We start from the raw sequence: 10,197 nt of genomic DNA, 5'->3' as shown, positions 1-10,197 counted from the left end.
ACAGGAGCATCTACCATAGACTCAACAGGTGTATTTGCATGGAGACCACAGTGTCACAATTCCAGTTAGGCAACAGCACTGTTTCTGCATGTTAAAATGGTAAGGTGTGCGCCAGAGAGCATCAATCGCACGGACAAAAGCTTCACACATAGATTTAAAACATGTTGCGCCAAAGATTTACCACATACTAAAGCTGTCAGCAAGGTATTTCACTGTTTAGGCCGCTTTTCACAACATACTATGAATAAGCTATGGTCATGTCTGCATAATCTTCCTGTATCTGAATGCACTTCCTTTTTCTGACTGTTCTTCCTGTCTCATCAGACAACTGGGGCAGAAAGTTAGACTTGTGGTGCACAGAGACCTCACACTCACTTGTTTGCTTTTAGAGTCTTTGCTTATAGTTTTAATTGTGCTATTATAATTGTGGGCCTTTAATATGTTACATCTACTGGAACACACCCAGACATCCATAGTGACAGACTTTCTGTCTCTCTCTTTCTGCCATCATCTCACCAGGTGCTAATATTTCTACTAAAAGCTCTCAGACAGATGTTTCCATGACAACAGACAAACACCATGGTTGCCAAGTTACTGCCTGTATCCATGGAAATCTGGTGTGTAGTGGCATCGGATCCAGTTTAAAGAATCCCTCTTTTTTTAGGTTCATTTCTTTCAGACAGCTTGAAAGGAGGTTTTGTTGAGCATCACTTTGACACAGCGAGGCTGAAAGTGAGAGGATCGTATGTCAGGAAGTAAGGGATACGATTTCAACGCCATATGTGAAATACACCAAGCATCGGGCTTTGGTGAAACAATGCCAGCAGCTACTGAGAGTAGAATGAATGGACAACCTCATTCATGTCTTTTCTGCCTTCATCTTTTCTCTTGCTCGTTTTTCTTGTATCCTCATGCCATCACACTCATCTGTTAAAGGTGATCCGGCCTGTTGTGATATTGACCTTTTGTCAGGTGGCTCTTGATGGCAAAATTCTCACTGTACAGTCAGGAAGCAGTAAGATGAGAGCTACACAGGTGGCGCCACCTGGTGGAGAGTTGCCAGAACAGCTGGCAGCTCATATTGTACTCTACTGTATTTTAGGGATCACTATTCATTTCTTTTGTAATGTCAATGTAAAGTCCAAACCATAAAAACAACAGGTAACACAGCTCATAATCTTTACTAAAACACAGCAAAAAAACCAGAAAAAAAACAAAAAATGTATTGTCCAAATTGAGTTTTAACCTGTTTAATTTTGTATTCATTTGCTAAGAAACAAAAGATGAACGAGTGCAAAACATTCTGCCTTCTTTTCAATTGCACAAAGGAATAACTTTGTTCTTTTCACAGTTATTTCTACTGGGATATAACAAATAGGAAAGCAGTTATGAGTGCGCACTGACAGCTGCTATCACATAAAAGCAGCAATAACTTACATGCACCTGATTTTCATGTCTATTTTACAGTGGGGTTATCTTTCTGCTACTTGCTCTCCTCTTCCTCATCTGAATCCAGCAGACAGGTGACTGCAATGGCCCCTTGTCACGACGTACGGGTCACAGTTGGCTGCAGGCCGGCGGTCCTCGAAGTAGCCCCTCTTGTCGTTGCCCACCTGGCGGGGGACCCGGATGCTGGCCCCCCGGTTGGCCACTCCGGCAGAGAAGTCGTTGATGCTGGAGGTTTCGTGGAGCCCCGTGAGACGCCTCATGTTGTCATTGCCCTCCCGCGGGTCGTACACTCTGATGTGCTCAGCATGCTTTTTGCCCAGTTTCTCGATGGCCTGCTCGATGTATCTGTCAGGACAGAGGACACAAGACAGCGGGTTCATGTTTTTAAACTGTTGATTGATGTATTAAATGCACGATGAGCGCGATCAGCTGTTGCGATAATTTAATTATCTTAATGCAATCATTTTCCAATGATAAACGTGCAGTGTCAGGGACAAATCACAGCTGGTAACTGTCCTGCTGTTACGTTTTTGGCCTCTTGGGGGCACAAGACACATGTTGTGATCATCCCATTAACAGATGATCAACCCCTGCAGCACATGCAGCACTCATTTGGAGTGATTAGCCCTGTCAGGTAATAGATGTCAGCTCATCATTTAGCTCTGTGTTTGTTCTCTACAAAGTCTTCAGTGAAATGTCTCAATCCTCAGCTGCTTAATGTCCCACTGTGTTCACCAGCTCATACATGAGTTAACAAACGTGCAGTTACTACATTTACACAAATAGCTTTGTGCGATATAATTCTAGAAATGCTTACTATTAAAAGTGTTCCTGTTTACAGTTGTTCTATGAATGATTGTGTTAGCAAGTTACAAAGCAAATGTTCACTCACTGCAGTCCTCCTTCCTCCCTCATCTTCTTGGTGCTGACATTCGTGTGGCAGCCAGCACCATTCCAGTTGCCTGTCACTGGTTTGGGGTCCAGTGTTGCAACAACTCCAAAATCTTCACACACTCGGTGCAGCAGGAAGCGTGCGACCCACAGGTGGTCGCCCATGTTGATGCCTTCACAGGGACCTACCTGGAACTCCCACTGAAGTCAGAAGAAGGACACAGGGTTATTATATGTGACGTTTCAAACTAAAGAGTTTGAATTGATGTGATTGTGTTTTCTTCATCCTGTGGATTCTAATAATGCTGCCAATTACCTGAGATGGCATCACTTCAGCATTAGAACCACAGATTTTGACCCCTGCGTAGAGACAGGCCTTGTAGTGGCACTCCACAATGTCCCTTCCATAAGCATTGTTTGCCCCCACTGAACAGTAGTATTGGCCTTAAAATAGAGGAAAGGTGGAAAGCTCGTTAAGGCAAAGTGAATCGCATTGAATAGTTATTTTGTGATTAACTGACACAATATAACTTAATATGACTTGAGCAGCAAATTGTATAAATAATAAACACAATGCTTAGTGGTAGACATTATTTCTTTTTAATTTGTTTATCTTCTTCTCATACTATTGATTTATTTTGTGACCCCTAGTGGTGGTTTCACCCCAAGTTGGGAACCAGTGTTTTATTAGAAAGAGAGTGATTCAATACTCTGCTGTTATGAATGTAAGTGAGTCACTGATGAATAGCCCTTTCACTTCAGTAATTAATCAACATTAGGCTTTTGTTTCTGCTCTGCAGCGCCTTAACTAGATCCTGGAATTTTTCACAATGCTTGTAAAGGAGTCTTTATGAGTGTTCTTATAAGTACTAACTTCTTATTAATTATCAATGACACATTATTTACAATAACCTTTATAAATGTTTTAACATAGGCTACCAGTGTTACAAAAAGGACAAAAGACTGACTGCTCCCTCACCTTGTGGTTCCGGGTATCCATTTCTTGGCCAACTATAAGGACGCCCATCTGTTCCAAACAGTGTGTACTCCTGTTCCATGCCAAACCATATTTTGTGCTCGGCCACCTGGTCCATTGCTTTTTTGCAGCTTGCACGATGATTAGTTTCTGTGCAGCAATTGAAAAAAATCAGTACAGCTTGTTTGTTCAAAGGCTCGATGAGGAAGATGAAAACGTACCTGCAGGTAAGCGGTTGTATTTGAGGACCTCACAGAGGACCAGTTTGTTGGGGTCAAGGGTGAAGGGATCCCTGAACATGCAGACTGGGATGAGGTACATGTCACTGTTGGAGCCTTCGGCTTGGTACGTGCTCGAGCCATCGAAGTTCCATTCAGGAATATCTGAGAACATAATTTTACTTTGCAGGTTATCATCACAACGTCTCTGCTGAATCTAATTGAACTAGATTCCTACCATTCAGTGTGCTGTGAAATCTTATTTGCTCTCAGGATATTTTAAAATTAGAATTTTAAAAAATTGAAAGCCGAAATGACTTCTGCTTAAGAACAAATATCCTTCAAAGAAGCTTTAAAATATCTTAATCAGTGTCAAAAATGTAAGAAAACACATCTCTTAGTTTCAGAGCAGTTGGTAGTTACTTTAGAATTTATAGAGTATAGTAAAATATTTAATTAGAGGGCACATGTCTCTAATTCATACATTATCATTTTAAAATAGAGGCCATTCACCATCTACAGATTTCGGTTCGCTGTTCAAGGTTCGGGTCTTGTTGCGAAGCCCCTCTCCTGTGCCGTCAATCCAGATGTAGGTGACCTGGCACTTGCCTTCTTGGGGCAGGCTCATGTAGTGCTGGCGCACAGCCTTGTTGAGTTGAGAGCTGGGTGACACCGATGCCATGTTGACCTTCAGTGAAAGAGGCACAGGTGATAGTGTGTAGCATTTACTATAATACTATAATAATAGTATTATTATTACATGATAATGATACTTCCTTGCCTGTGTCCTGGGTTTTCTATCAATTTGTCTGTTTTCCATGTATTCTATTATATAGTAATATCCTAGTACTAGTATCCTAATTTCTTTCTTTTACTTTCTTTCTTTGTGAAAATATTGCAACTGGAGATACAGGTTTCACGAGCTCCTTACAGTAAATGCACCTAATTAGTTTTCAATTCTATGAAACTGCTCTGTTGGTTTTATGTTTGGCCATCATATAAACCTTCTGTTTCAAACACAAAAATCAAACACCAAGACAGATAAACGATTATTGACGACATCCGCTCTCTCTGTCTTTACTTTCACTTTCCTTTACAGAACCTGATTTAGGAATTCAATTGTAAAGTGACACATTATAACCCATTTATAGGAATGACACAATTTACTGTACACAGCTGTGGAGTTTTCTCATTTGCAACTTAATAATACGTAATGTAATATTACAAAATATGCAAATACTGTTTAAGTGGTTGGAAAATAGACAGATCTCAGGAAAAGAAGCATACACACTGGAACTATGTTACATCAAGTCTCCTTGAGTAACCCAGTCGAAGCCCAGACTTAAACCCCACAGAACGTCGGCTAATGTGAATGAGATAAACTTTCCAAACCCAGGTGTGAAAAGTTCAGAAAGCTTTGAAGACTTAGCAAAGTGGTCCACAAAGTTATTTGCCAGTTTATATTTTTTTAATTAGAGATTTCAGTTAGATTTTTAACAAACTCTCTAAAAATACACCAACACATCAGTGACATTATCAAATAATAATTTCTAACAAAACCTGAAGAAGCTTAATACTTTTAAAATCATATTGACTATAAATCAAAACCCAAAGAGAGAAAATGTATAAAACTTATATAAAGACAGCACTTTTCAGAACAGGTCTGTATCTATAGGTCTGAGGAATGACTACATTTAAGTAATTGCATCAGACTCACACATCAGGCTGCTTAACTTTCATCATGTTCTCAATAAAAAAAATGAACTGAGATTGTGACCTGTCGTATTTAACGAGAAAAAGATTTCAGTTTTGTTTAAAAAAGCAATTCTAAAACTAAGACAGATCTTTGTACTTACTGTGGTACTGGCCAGTTCAGATGCAGTCAGCTACCAGTTCTACACTTCAGTGTGTGATGTGCCCAAACCTGTTTGTGGTATTAAATAGGAACACAAATGATATGCAGATGTCATAGGCTCACGTGACCTGTTAGTGTGAGCACTTCATGACCGCACTGTACAATGTATTGTCAGCATTTTGAAACATTTAAATTATCCTTTTTGGCCTAAATCAATTAAATCGCTAAGCAGGTACAGTTGAGAGTATTAACAAATATAATGTTAATACTCCGCCCTCCTCCTTGGCAGCGATAACCTCAACCAGGTTATTGCTTCAGTGTTATTTTTCATTGTCCTCTTACTTCTGACACATTATACTAAGAATTTTTGATACACGTCTTAGTTTTGTCAGTCCACAAAACATTTAGCCAATACTGCTGTGGTGTGTCAATATGTTCTTTGGCAAACTTCAGGTGTGGAGAAATGTTCTTCTTAGTAAGCAGCAGCTTCCTTCCAAGAAGGAAGCTTACTTAGACATAGGGTGTCTATGTCCTGCCATAGACACCCTGCAATGTTTTACATACTGTAGACTCATGAACACAGATGTTAGCCAGTTCCAATGATGCCTTCAAATCTGTAGCTGTCACTCTGGGTTTCATTACCTCATTAATGAGTGTTTGTTGTGCTCTTATGGTAATTTCGACTGGCCGTCCACTTTTTGGTAGAGTTGCCACAGTCCTGAGGAGTCTCCATTTGTAGAGTGTTTGCTTCACTGTAGACCCGTGAATTTCTAAAGTCTTTGACTTCACTTTGCAACCCTTTCCAGCTTTATGTAATTCTTGATTGTAGATCCTCTGAAAACTTCTTTTGGCTCTCAGAAGCGTAATCCTTCATCTTGTGCGGGGAAAATTCAAAAAGTTAGATTGTTTTTTGGCAGTCAAAGCAGCTCTAGTCCACACATACAAACTAAGTTTCCTAACTTACGTTGACACCTGATTCCAATCAGCTTTTTTGAGGTCATTATTCAAAGGGTTCATATCTTTGTTTCACTATCACTATGAGGTGATAGTGGAATGGTTGTTCTCAATAAAGACATGAAAGTTCAGAATTTCTCTTGTGTTAATGCTTTAGGTACATTATATTTGTTAATATTCTTGACTTAGATGAAGATCAAGTTTTTATGACAAATTAATGCAGAAAACCACGAAATTCAAAAGGTTCACATAGTCTTTCTTGCCACTGTATAGTGACATTGATAATGATAATGGGAACCATTGATCACAACATCAATATTCGCATTAGTACTTTTAGGAGTGCCTTGAAACCTTCAGGCACAGTACTTTTTGGCCCTTGATGGGCATAGTTTCCAATGGAATTTGACCTAGATATTCCAATTAAAGGCCAAGTCTGACTCATATGTTATTTTTATTTGTTTCCTGAGAATGAGAAAGTTTAGTTTGGCATGAATTATGAACTGCATAGAACGCAACATAAAGCAATTATTTCATCATATGACATGCTATTTACCTTGTTCAGTAGATCTAGATTTGAGGCGGTCAGTGTGTGATAAACCTTGAGTTGAGTCACATTGCAGTAGTTCTTTTCACTCAGACGTCAGTTAGAGTAAAGTTTAATTCTGAATGCAGTGCTGTAAATGATTGACTTTCAACTTCACCCATTGATTTGGCTGTCGACGCAGTGCTTTATGTGTTCACAGTAGTTCACAGAGTTTATCGTGTCAACACAGCACTGACACTAATTAGTATGTAGGTGTGTTTTTCAGTAAGTGTTGTAGTGGTCCTGTAGGATTTGAGGTACTGTACTGGCTCAGCTGGATTTAATGAATACTCTAGAGTCAACACCCTCGTTTTAATAACAATGACCTACTTACTGTACCGACCTTTTGTGGTGAAGCATTTAAATTCCTTTGCTATCTTTGATTAACAATCTCAGCAAACACTAAAGTTGAGGTCCAGTGCTGTTTTCCATCAGTTTTGGTTAAAAGTTTGGATCAATCAGGTTCACAAAAGACAGGCGAATGTAAACTGCACCCAGATTTTAATAACAGCAGTACGTCTAATCATATAGTACTTTTTTCCAAAGCACATCATATTTGCCTTTATGTATTTACATTCACTGACCTGCATGTGAGTGGGCAACTATAAGGCCATTTATGATTTGTTGAATTGTCTGTTGTTGCTATAAGTTTCACCATGTTTGGTGTCATTCACCTTAAACCTTGTGCAGATGTGCGTGGTTCTCATGTGATGAACTGTAGAGGACCGTGGTGATCTCTGGCCCTGGCACCAACAGGAGTCAGGATAATGGATAGATGGATGTTAGTACACCAACACTGTGCCAAAACACAACCTCAAAGAGCTGCCTGCATGGCTAGGAGGAATCATCCAGTATGCCAGCTAACATATTGATATGATACTTGATTAATGTTAGCTTTTCTTGGTTGGTGACAATAGTTTTTGTAAAATAAATATTACATCTTTCAACCAAAAACAAGTCTTCTTGTAGAAGTGGCTCCAAGATGGGATGGATTCTGCCTCTGGCATGGGAGGTCAAAGTCCCCTTTCTTACCTCATTACCTGCCGAGCTCTGATTGTTATTCTCGTTATTTAAGATTTTCACACGTAATGAACACAGAATCTTTATCCTACTTAGAGGTAAAATTTCATAATAAATAAGAGTCAGCCCAGACATTTCATCTTTAATCACTCACAACTTCAAACAATTTCCAAAGCAATGACTAAAACACAGCAGCAGCAGCTCAAAAGTAAACAGATGAGAAGAGGCTCAGTCGCTGATCTGATGAAGACGAAGTGAGCTGAATAAAAATGCTGAACTTTGGCCTTTTGTAAACGTATCCTCTCAGCAGTTTGTCCATTTGCATCTGGATTCATGCCAGATTTAAAATCCTTCTTTTAAAGATGTCAAATGGTTCATGCATTACGGTAATAAATAGTTCAAATGCCCAAATGTGCAGTTCCAGTTAAAGGCGGAGCAGAGTCACAGATCAGCTTCACACTAAGTAGTCAGTGTTCTTCAGTGAGACATGCCTGCGTCTCCATTCATTACGCTTTTCTCACAATGCGTCCACTCTTCCTCAGGTCTCTACCTCCCCTGTCGTTCCTGACTGACTGGCTTCTTGCCCTCCAGGCTCCCTGACACACCCGGGCCCTGAGAAAGGAGCGCAGGTAATTCAGAAATGAATAAAAATGAGATGAACAAAGCCAATCAATCAAAGTGACATCCAAACTGACAGTCGGTCAGGGAAGGCCATTAAAGTAGCATGTGGGGAATGTTGCTCTCCCCGTCCACATACAGTTCATATTAATCATTTTATGTTGAATTCAACATGAAGTGAAACCAAACAGTACAATATACAGTAGAAACAGGATATTTTAGACAGAGCGTGCTGACTTTGTGATGGGATGGTTCCTTTCTGCTTCAAAGGGACAACAAAGAAACAATCCCAGTTGGATGTGGACTCGACTGACGTAGCACTAAGTGGTTTTACTAACACTTGGGACTAGAGTATTCAAATATTCAACATCTCTGGACTGCAGGAAAATATTGTGTCCATAGCGCTGATTCCTAATTTCATTATATCAACATTTGAAACATTCTAAACTCAAGGTACATTAACTCAAATCAAACTTGGTGAGCTGTGTAAAAACCAGTGACAGGAACCCCAGAGCTTTAAACTCCATCATTCCTCTGTTGCACTGATCCTTTCAGGGCTGTATCAGCAGGTTGCAGCAGATCACAGCGTTTCATGCAGATGTTCAGATGCAGATGTTCAGTTTATGACTGAAACCACATCCCGATCACACACACGCACACGCACGCACCTTGGGCGCAGCAGAGGTCCAGCAGCGCGTGTGCGCGGCTTCGCGCCCTGTTTTCGGTACTGCATCCATCCGCAGACCAGCTCGTGCGCGATCATCATGTAGAGCAGGAAGATGAGCACGGCGGGATCCATGCAGCCGCACGCGCCGCCGGCGCAAACACAAAGCGGTTCCAGATGAGGATGGGGAGCAGCCGCAGGGCTGCAGACGTCGCGGGCTGGCGAGCTGCTGCAGGGTGAGCGTGACGAGGAGGAGAGGGTCCTCGTGCCCAAGTTGCCCCGCGTGCGCTCCAACTTTAGGCTATCAAGTCGCGAGACACAAGCTGTCGCTGCGGTGGGCGCTCGCGCTCCACCCATGTCAGCACAGCATCCTCCAAAAAAAACCCTCAGCGGTTCTTCTGCGCCTCACTGACAGGGATGAAGGATGAAAGTCGCGGTGACAACAGCGGAGAAGGACATCGGAGGATGTTGCCGTAGAGACGCCACCGTTGCTAGGGGCAGGATGTCGTCATCCCCTCTTCCTAAAGATGAACCAAATCAGAGCCACGCAGGAGGATACCGATGAAGAGCCTGCAGGCTACCACTCATCCTCAGGCACAGGATGCAGTGAGTGATTATTCAATATTGATTTCTATTACTACACCTCGGACTTCAGTGAACATCAGATCACATTTTATGACCGATTCCTAGAAAATTCTAAAGGGAGCACATATTTTTCTTGAGGCTGTTTAAGAGTGAAAAACATAACAAGAGCAGTGTTGCAATGCTCAGCTTTAATTCACTTATTATCACCGATCAATGACATCATAAATGGAAACCTACAAATTCAATTCCAAATGAACACATCTGTCTTTTACTGAACAGTCAGCATTACATTCAGTACAGAATCAGCTACCTGTCATAACCACTCTGCGTTTGGACATGTTGACAAGGCTTTATCTGGAGCTTTACACACTTTTCTTTCTCTTT

At 41.0% G+C, this 10,197-nt stretch overlaps 1 pseudogene; it reads right to left on the bottom strand.

The window, feature by feature from the left end:
- Positions 1-1,220: 1,220 nt before the first annotated feature.
- LOC113147754 lies at positions 1,221-5,446 on the bottom strand (annotated as a pseudogene).
- Positions 5,447-10,197: the final 4,751 nt, after the last annotated feature.

Source organism: Anabas testudineus, chromosome 22, assembly GCF_900324465.2.
Source record: "Anabas testudineus chromosome 22, fAnaTes1.2, whole genome shotgun sequence".
Taxonomy (NCBI): Eukaryota; Metazoa; Chordata; class Actinopteri; order Anabantiformes; family Anabantidae; genus Anabas; species Anabas testudineus.
Note: the sequence above shows the minus strand (reverse complement) of the source record. Positions and strands in the feature narration are given on the sequence as shown.